The following is a 9,705-nucleotide window of genomic DNA, read 5'->3' as shown; positions in this document are numbered from 1 at the left end:
TGCTGCGGTGTGCTAGAGAAGCCGGGGGCAAATGTTGGGTTCATGGACCATTGTGGTGGATACCTCTGTGGTGGCGCTTGGGGAGACACTAATGGGATGCCCGTGCCTTGTGCCCCATCACGACGGTCCACATAACCATCCAGTGCACTGCTAAGCACAGCAGTAGTTGGGTTGGTGGCTGGGCCTGCACCTGCACATAGGACAGCATTATGCTGCACCGTGCCACCGTCTCCAGCGCACTGACCATCGTCTCCGCTGTCAACACCCCCCTCGTTCTTTTCACCGCTTGCCAGGACACCAAGTTCGCTATGTGTTGACCTGTTGTTTTGGCGCATGTAATTAGTCAGTGCAACTAAAGTCATTCTCCTTTTCTCCTTGTAGTCCTTGAGGCAAACCCGCATGTCATCTACCTCCTTGTCCGGGACATGACGGTCCCAGCATCGCACAAACTCCTCCAGCGTTTCGTCTCTGCCTTCCAATGCTGTATGGACCATATCATACTGCTCAAGGGTCACATGGCCTGACTGGAGCGCTTCAGCCTGACCAAACACTTCTTTGAGATCCGCCTTCAGACTGCCAAATTGACCCGTCGCAAAGCGTGACCACAATGTCTCTTTTACCTTCATCTTAATGTCTTTGTACTTTGTGCGGCAATCATGCAGCCTTTTCTTCACATCTGCTACATCCACTTCATAACCAATTGCTTCTCCCTCTTCCATAACAGCAATGTAATTAAAACTGCTGTTACAGATCTCTTCATAACTGCTCTTGAGTGCCCTAAGTTCAAGTTTTAGGTCGTGTTCATTTAAAAGATCCATGTTAAATCCAATTGCATTTGCCTTCCTGTTAAAAGCCCCTTGTGCATAAGAACGCTTTTTCTTTAATTCCCCACAGTCAGCCATGCTTTTATTCTCTCCTTTACTTTTGATGACGTACTTCCGTCCACCGCACCTGTACCAAGATGGCGGTCCTACTTCCGTTTCCAGTTGGCAGCTAGCTGAGAGCTTAATGTGAGTCCGATGCACTGTCAGTCGGCCAGGATGTTCCACCAGGTCCTCTCCACACGATAGTATCCTGTAGCTTGCCGTTTTGTTGACATCTGTCCGGCCTCCACTTTTCCGTCACGGAGCTGGCTTAATTCAATTCAATTCAATTCAATTTTATTTATATAGCGCCAGATTACAACAATTGTCATCTCAAGGCACTTAAGTAATATAGTCCAATTCAAGCCAATTGGAATTCAATTCATTGTAATCATAATCCAATTAATTCATATAGAGCTAATTCAAAAAATTAATATCCTAGCTAAGGAAACCAACAGATTGCACCGAAATGTGTCTTCAGTCCAATCTCCCGTCCTGAGCATGCCTGTGGCAACTGTGGAAAGGAACGACTCCCTTTTAACAGGAAGAAACCTCTGGCAGAACCAGACTCAGGAAGGGTGGCCATCCGCCTCGACCAGCTGGGGTTTGAGAAGACAGAAAAGAGGGAAAAGAGGGGGGAAAAACACCATAACGCCATTCAAAGGATATCTGTTGGAACAGGGAAACATAGGTTAATAACCACAATAATGTCACATGTACATAAAATCAATTTTGAAATTAAACAGGGGGAAAAAGAGAGCAAAGTGAGGAAAGGTGTGACAGATGAGGTCCCCCAGCAGTCTAAGCCTATAGCAGCTTAACTATGGGATGTTTCAGGATTACCTGAGCCATCCCTAACTATAAGCTTTATCAAAAAGGAAAGTTTTAAGCCTAATCTTAAAAGTGGAAAGGGTGTCTGCTTCCCGGACATTTACTGGCAGCTTATTCCACAAGAGAGGGGCCTGATAACTGAAGGCTCTACCTCCCATTCTACTTTTAGAAACTCTGGGAACAACAAGTAAACCTGCAGTTTGGGAGCGAAGTGCTCTGTTAGGAAAATATCTTACAATTAAATCTTTAAGATATGATGGAGCTCGGTCATTAAGAACTTTATATGTCAGAAGAAGAATCTTAAATTCTATTCTGAATTTAACAGGGAGCCAATGAAGAGAAGCTAAAACTGGAGAAACATGATCTCTCCTGTTAGTTCTCATCAGAACTCTGGCTGCAGCATTTTGGATCAGCTGGAGGCTTTTCAGAGAATATGTGGGACAGCCCAATAATAAGGAATTACAGTAGTCCAATCTTAAAGTAACAAATGCATGAACTAGTTTCTCTGCATCACCCTGAGACAGGATGTTCCTGATTTTAGCAATATTACGAAGGTGAAAGAAGGCAGTCCTAGAAACCAGTTTTATATGTGCGTCAAATGATAAATTCTGGTCAAAAATAACTCCAAGGTTCCTCACTGTAGAACTATAGAACTAGAAGCCAAGGAAATACCATCTAGAGTAACTATATAACTAGACAATTTCTCCCTGAAGCGCTCAGGTCCAAAGAGAACAACTTCAGTTTTGTCTGAATTTAAAAGCAGACAGTTCTGAGTCATCCAGGTCTTTATGTCTTTAAGACAGGCTTGTAGCCTGACCAACCTGTAGGTTTCATCTGGTTTCATAGATAAGTACAGCTGAGTATCATCAGCATAACAATGGAAATTTATGCCATGCTGTCTGATAATGTTACCTAATGGAAGCATGTATAAAGTAAAAAGAATCGGTCCAAGCACAGAACCCTGAGGAACTCCATGACTTACTCCAACGTGTGAGGAAGATTCCTCATTTACAAGAACAAACTGGAATCTATCAGATAAATATGACTTAAACCAGCCTAATGCAGTTCCTTTAATCCCAATAACATGTTCAAGTCTCTGTAACAGAATGCTGTGGTCGATCGTATCAAATGCAGCACTGAGATCCAACAGGACAAGCACAGAAACAAGTCCGCTATCAGAGGCTAACAGGAGATCATTGGTAACTTTCACCAGTGCTGTTTCTGTGCTATGATGCACTCTGAATCCTGACTGAAACTCTTCAAACAGATTATTTCTATGTAAATGATCACAAAGTTGAACTGCAACTATTTTTTCAAGAACTTTGGACAAAAAAGGGAGATTGGATATAGGTCGATAATTAGCCAACACTTCTGAATCAAGAGTAGGTTTTTTAAGTAAAGGTTTAATTACAGCAACCTTAAAAGTCTGAGGTACATATCCTGTCAACAAAGACCGATTGATCAAATCCAATATGGAAGTGTCAATTAAGGGGAAAACCTCCTTGAACAGTCTGGTTGGGATTGGGTCTAACATACAAGTTGATGGTTTAGAAGAGACTATTGCTGTTGTTAGCTCAGAAAGATCAACTGGACAGAAGCTGTCTAAATACAATTCAGGTTCGAAAGATACTTCTAAAGCTGCTCTACTTGATGATACATCAGTGATAATAATGGGAAGGATTCCATTAATCTTCTCTCTGATAGAAACAATTTTATTGATGAAGAATCTCATGAAATCATCACTGCTGAGAGTTAAAGGAATACATGGCTCAACAGAGCTCGGACTCTTTGTCAGCCTGGCAACAGTGCTGAAAAGAAACCTGGGATTATTCTTATTCTCTTCTATCAATAATGAATAATACGCAGTTCTAGCTTTACGAAGTGCTTTCTTATACGTTATTAAACTATCTTTCCAGACTAACTGAGACTCTTCTAAATTAGAGGAACGCCACTGTCTCTCCAGCTTTCTTGCAGTCTGCTTTAATGCACGCAGCTGTGAATTATACCAAGGAGCCAACCTCTTCTGACTGATTACCTTCCTTTTCAGAGGGGCAACATTGTCCAGTGTTGTACGCATTGAAGCTGTAGTGCTGTCAACAAGAGAGTCAAGTTCTACTGGAGTAAAATTTAGGTAGCCATCCTGTGTCATATCAGCACATGGCAGTGAAGAAAAGGATGATGAAATCAACTCTTTAAATCTGGTTACAGCATTCTCTGACAGACACCTTCTATATGTAGAATTCTTCTCAGAAACCGTGTAGTCAAGTAATGTAAATTCAAAAGTTATTAAAAAATGGTCAGACAAGACAGGGTTATGAGGGAACACTGTTAACTGTTCACTCTCAATGCCATAAGTCAGCACAAGGTCAAGGGTATGATTAAGGCAGTGAGTAGGTCTGTGAACACTTTGAGAAAATCCAATAGAGTCTAATATAGAATTAAAGTTAATATTTAGGCTGTCATTTTCAACATCTACATGAATATTAAAGTCACCCACTACAATGACTTTATCTGTACTCACCACTAACTGGGATAAAAACTCTGAGAATTCAGACAGAAACTCAGAATAAGGGCCAGGCGGACGATACACAACAACAAACACAAGAGGTTTTTGTGATTTCCACTTTGGGTGGGAAAAACTGAGAATCAGAGATTCAAAAGAGCTAAAACTAATCTTGGGTCTAGGACTGATTAGTAACCCTGATCTGAAGATAGCTGCCACTCCTCCTCCTCTGCCTGTGGTTCTAGGAACATGAACATTTAAATAGTCAGAGGGAGTTGATTCATTAATGCTAACATGATCCTCCTGCTGCAGCCAGGTTTCTGTAAGACAAAATATATCAATATGATGATCACAAATCAAATCATTCACTAACAGAGACTTCAAAGGGAGAGATCTAATATTCAGCAAACCACATTTAATAGTTTGATGTTTTTGTTCAGTTAAAGTTTTTGTTTTAATTTTTTTTTGCACAAGAGGATTTGCTCCTTTTGTGTTTTTTGATTGAGGGGGGGGCAGCATCAGGTGGGAAGCCGCAGAGAAGTGTGTAAGACTACAACTCTGCATCCTGGTCTCAACCCTGGGATGTCATGTTTTTGGATGACTAATAAATTCGTCCATATTTCTAGAAATGAGAGCCGCTCCTTCCAAAGTGGGATGGATGCCGTCTCTCCTCATCAGACCAGGTTTTCTCCAGAAAGATTGCCAATTATCTATGTAGCCCACGTTGTTTGCTGGACACCATCTAGACAACCAGCGATTGAATGAGGACATGCGGCTAAACATGTCATCACTGGTCAGATTTGGCAGGGGTCCAGAGAAAACTATGGAGTCCGACATTGTTTTGGCAAAATTACACACCGATGCAACATTAATTTTAGTGACCTCCGATTGGCGTAACCGGGTGTCATTACCGCCGACGTGAATAACTATTTTACCGTATTTACGTTTATCCTTAGCCAGCAGTTTTAAATAGGATTCTATGTCGCCCGCTCTGGCCCCTGGAATGCATTTGACTATGGTCGCTGGTGTCTCTAATGCCACGTTTCTGACTATAGAGCTGCCAATTACCAGGGTTTTGTCCTCAGCGGGTGTGTCGCTGAGTGGAGAAAATCTATTAGAAACGTGGACAGGTTGATGGTGAACCACGGGCTTGACTTTAGGACTATGACTCCTCTTCCTGACAGTCACCCAGCCACTCTTAAGTCCCGGCTGCTCGGGATCTGCTCGGGGACGACTAACAGAGCTAGCTACGCTAGGTGGCTCCGCACTGACTAAAGGGGCCTGGCTCGCTATCGGGTGGTTTTCAACAGTGCAGAGCCGAGCTTCCAATTCAGATAACCTTGCCTCCAAAACTACAAAAAGACTACATTTGTTACATGTACCATTACCACTAAAGGAGGCAGAGGAGTAACTAAACATCTGACACACGGAGCAGGTGAAAGCAGGAGATAGAGGAAGAGAACTGGTAGCCATGCTAAGCTAGAGAACCAGACACAACGCTAAAAAGTGAAAAATAAAAACTAAAGATCTGTAAGAGTGAGCGTTAGAATATAACAAGTATGGGATAGAGTTAACTATGCAAGATGTGTAAATTATAGGGAGAAATAAGGTGATTATTAGTAGTTCAAGAAGAGCGAGAACTGTCACAGTGCACACACAAAGCAACAGGAAGTGATGCAATACGTCTTACCGCAAAGCAAAGCCGTCAGACCGTCAGCATGAAATGGTGTTGATTACTGTACGGTTTTACTCAATTATCTACAGTAGTTGAATAACTCCCACCGTATAGGGTGTTTTATTCTGGTGAAACAGTATCACACTCAAGCTCGGATATCGAGTACTGTCTTTCAGTTGTTTTATTTTTCTTAAATCATTCCTGTTCCACACATGCTTAACTAACTCGCTAACAGTAAACGTGCCGTTAGCCAGGTAATCAACAGCTCAGCTTCACCAAAGAGAAACTGAAAGGTTGCTATCACAGGAGGTTGACTATGACACTACACAAAATGTGGGATAACTTCACACTAGCACTTACCTTGTACTTACCTACCCCCTCTATCTTTGCACTTTATCTTTCTGCACTTCCTTCTATGCCCGCACCCTATCTCTACTCTGTCACCTCTGACAGAGTCGGACTAGTGGGTTCCTTCTATGTAGTTTATTTATGTAGCTTTTTATATAGCTTGCTATATCTTCAATTGTAAGTCGCTTTGGATAAAAGCGTCTGCTAAATACATAAACATAAACAATTCAACTAAATTGTATATTTGTATAATTGTGTTTATATTCCTCAGTGATGGCATGAAAAGAAAAGAAATCTGCCTCACAAACTGGTGCCAAGCTCTCTTACTCTTTACCTCCAATCATTACAATATTGTAATGAAACCTCTTCAAATTTGGTTGACTGGTTAGTGAAAACTAACAGAGAGCAGATACCTGTATGGAAAGCCCATACTCTCTCCTCCACCTCTACCTCCTCTCTAACCCCCTTTTTTTAGTCTGTCCTTCTCTCCTTACCCTCTCTTTCTTCACTTCCGTACATTCCCTTCAATTAAAGAAGGTAGAGAAAAATCAAAGTTGCATTGAAGAAGGTGTATGGATCTTCGCTGAGAATGACAGGAAGCCCCCTGAGGACAAGGCATATGACTTCTGTCACATCCAAAGCCTGGTGGATTGAGGGAGCAGAGAGGACATCACACACTTAAAATAGTGTCCATATGTTACCCTGAACACTATGTGCAAACACAAAATCAGTAAGACACAGCATAGCCATTTACATACTGGACCCCACCAGTTAACTCACACACAGTGTTCTCAACATTATGCAAATGGGTAGTTATTTGTATACCTCATTTACAGATCAACTAGCAAAACCTGATCTGGCAAACTAATGTAATGGGTGGCAAGTAATTACGCTGAGGAGTTAGTTTAGACAATTCAACTCCATTACACATAGGCTACTAAAAGTTAAGGAAAAGAAAAGAACCCTGCCAGGTTTGCAATATTTTCAGCAAAGTGTGTGCTAAGAAATCTAAAGGGCCAGATGGCTTACCTGCTTTCCTGTTAAGAAAATGTCCCTTTGAGCTATCTGCTGTATGGTGTCCCATCTTCCAAAAATCACTGGACTGTTGCACTGTTCCTGCACTGTGGAAAATATCTATAATCATCCCTGTACCAAAAATATCTTTGTCCTTCAACTAATAATGACTTCAGACCAATTGCTCTAACATCTGTGATCATGAAATGTTTTGAAAATCTATTGGTCAATCGCTCAGGGCTGAGGTTGCTGTGGACATAGACCCTCCTCCAATTTGCCTATAGGCATATGCCTATAGGCAGGGTAGGGGTACAGAGGATGCTGTCACCAATGTAACCCACCATAAGTAAGCACCTTGAAGATACTAAGGCCTACGCCTGTGTTTTGTTCATAGATTTTAGCTCAGCTTTTAACAATATCCAGCCACACCTACTGGTCCAGAAGTTAGCCAACATGGGGGTAAACCTCCTGTTAGGATGGCCATGTCGCGGCTAGATTTGCAAGGTAAGAGGCTTGAGTCCGGAGTTGTGTGAAACCAACCAGGTGTTTATTCACCAACAATAAATAAACATACAGACACATATGGGAGTGGGACTGGGAGCAGAGTGGCAACAGCAACAACCGCGTGTGGTGCAACTGGCAACTGACTTAAATACTATTCTGCCGCTACCAACCAAGACCCTAGGGAATTCTGCCCCTCCCATTACATATCCACATAACAACAATAGACAAAACCTTAAAATACATTTACCCTCTACTATACCCTCAATCAACTACATATTCTACTGGTTCTAAACAATATGCCCAAATCTACAAAATACTTTTATAGATAAAGTGCAGGGACTCTTTTCGCCCAAACACCCTGGAGAGGAGACACAGGACTTGCACTTAAACACACATATTTCAGTTATCATTTGGCATAGTCACATCACATTTATCAAGCATCATTAGCTACAGTTAAAGAGCATTGTTTAGGCAATGTGATGGTAAATTTTATCTCTCAGAGCTAAGGAACTCTCCAATTCACATGACGGTTGAACTATTCACACCCAAAGAACAGGGCTCCCTCAGGTATAAATGCTCTGGGTTCCCTTTCGTATCTTTTCATACCATTGCCGCTGAATAGTGTGGACTGATCTTTTTCCTTGCAACGAAAAACAAAAACTTACTGATGTAATAATTAAAGTTCTCTATTCAATTTCTCATCAGAGGTATTAGGAAGGAAGCAATAAATACTTGGCGTTGTCAGCAGGACCCCATGAGCAGCCGTTGAGGACGAGGCACAGAAAGTGACAGGCCATCCTGGAATTTCCAGCCTCCAAACCTCAATTAATTTGTGAGACGGTAGGGCTAACCGGAAACACAAATATTGACTTTTTACATTTTCTTTCAAATTTGGTTTTAATTAGGCAACAATTTCATTTCTCATAGTCTTCACAGTTGGCCAGCTTTTTTGCCATTTGTAGCTTATCGAAATGGTTTCACTTTTTTTGTCATTTGGAGCTCTATTCGAAATGTTGCTTCTGCTATTTGTAGCTTAACGAAGTGGTTTAGCTTTTGTCACTTGAAGCTTAATATCAAGTGTCGCTTTTTGCCATTTGAAGCTTATCGAAGTGGTTTAGCTTTTTTTGTCATTTGGAGCTCAATTCAAAATGTTGCTTTTGCTATTTGTAGCTTAACGAAGTGGTTTAGCTTTTGTCACTTGAAGCTTAATTCTAAGTGTCGCTTTTTGCCATTTGAAGCTCATCAAAGTGGTCTAACTTTTGTCACTTGTTTCTTATTTTCGAAGTGTCTGCATTTGTCACTTGTTGCTTATCGAAGTGTCTTGTCGTACGGCCTCTTCATTCAGAATGGGGAGTATATTCTCTGAAGAAGCGGTTCAGTCTGCGGAGGGGCCAATTGTGGAAATTATGAAAATGAGATTTGGGGATAAAAGCTTAAAATATTTAAATGTATGGACAAATGAGCTCAGATTCCCAATAGAGGAATCCTTTAGTTTAAAAAACATAGAAAAACTGAAGAAAAAATAACAGGAAATTAGAAGAAAAAAACTAAATTTCTGTTAAGAAATTAGAAATTACGGAAGGTACTACACCACACTCACAGACACATGGTGATCACAATGATTCACAATCTATTGAGAGCTCTCACAGCACACATGCAATTGTCCTAACATATGTTCATTATACATCTGATCATTTCAAGAAATTTCCAGAACACCCACTGAACATCACAGAACAAAACATTGTATTCTTAGTTGACACAGGAGCCACAAATTATGTGATTAAAAACTTCAGAATTCACAAAAAAGCCAAAACTAAGTGGAAATAATGTGTATTTTATTAGTTCATCAGGTCAAACAATTAGAGAGAACATGACCATCCCACTCAAATGTGTAGATGAGTCACATTCAAGCTTCCAACATGTTGCTCTCTAAAATCTGTCCCAGTAACCTGACAGGCAGGAACTGG

The sequence above is a fragment of the Leuresthes tenuis genome, unplaced genomic scaffold (genome assembly GCF_036924035.1).
Source record: "Leuresthes tenuis unplaced genomic scaffold, fLeuTen1.0.hap1 SCAF_20, whole genome shotgun sequence".
Classification (NCBI taxonomy): domain Eukaryota; kingdom Metazoa; phylum Chordata; class Actinopteri; order Atheriniformes; family Atherinopsidae; genus Leuresthes; species Leuresthes tenuis.
Note: the sequence above shows the minus strand (reverse complement) of the source record.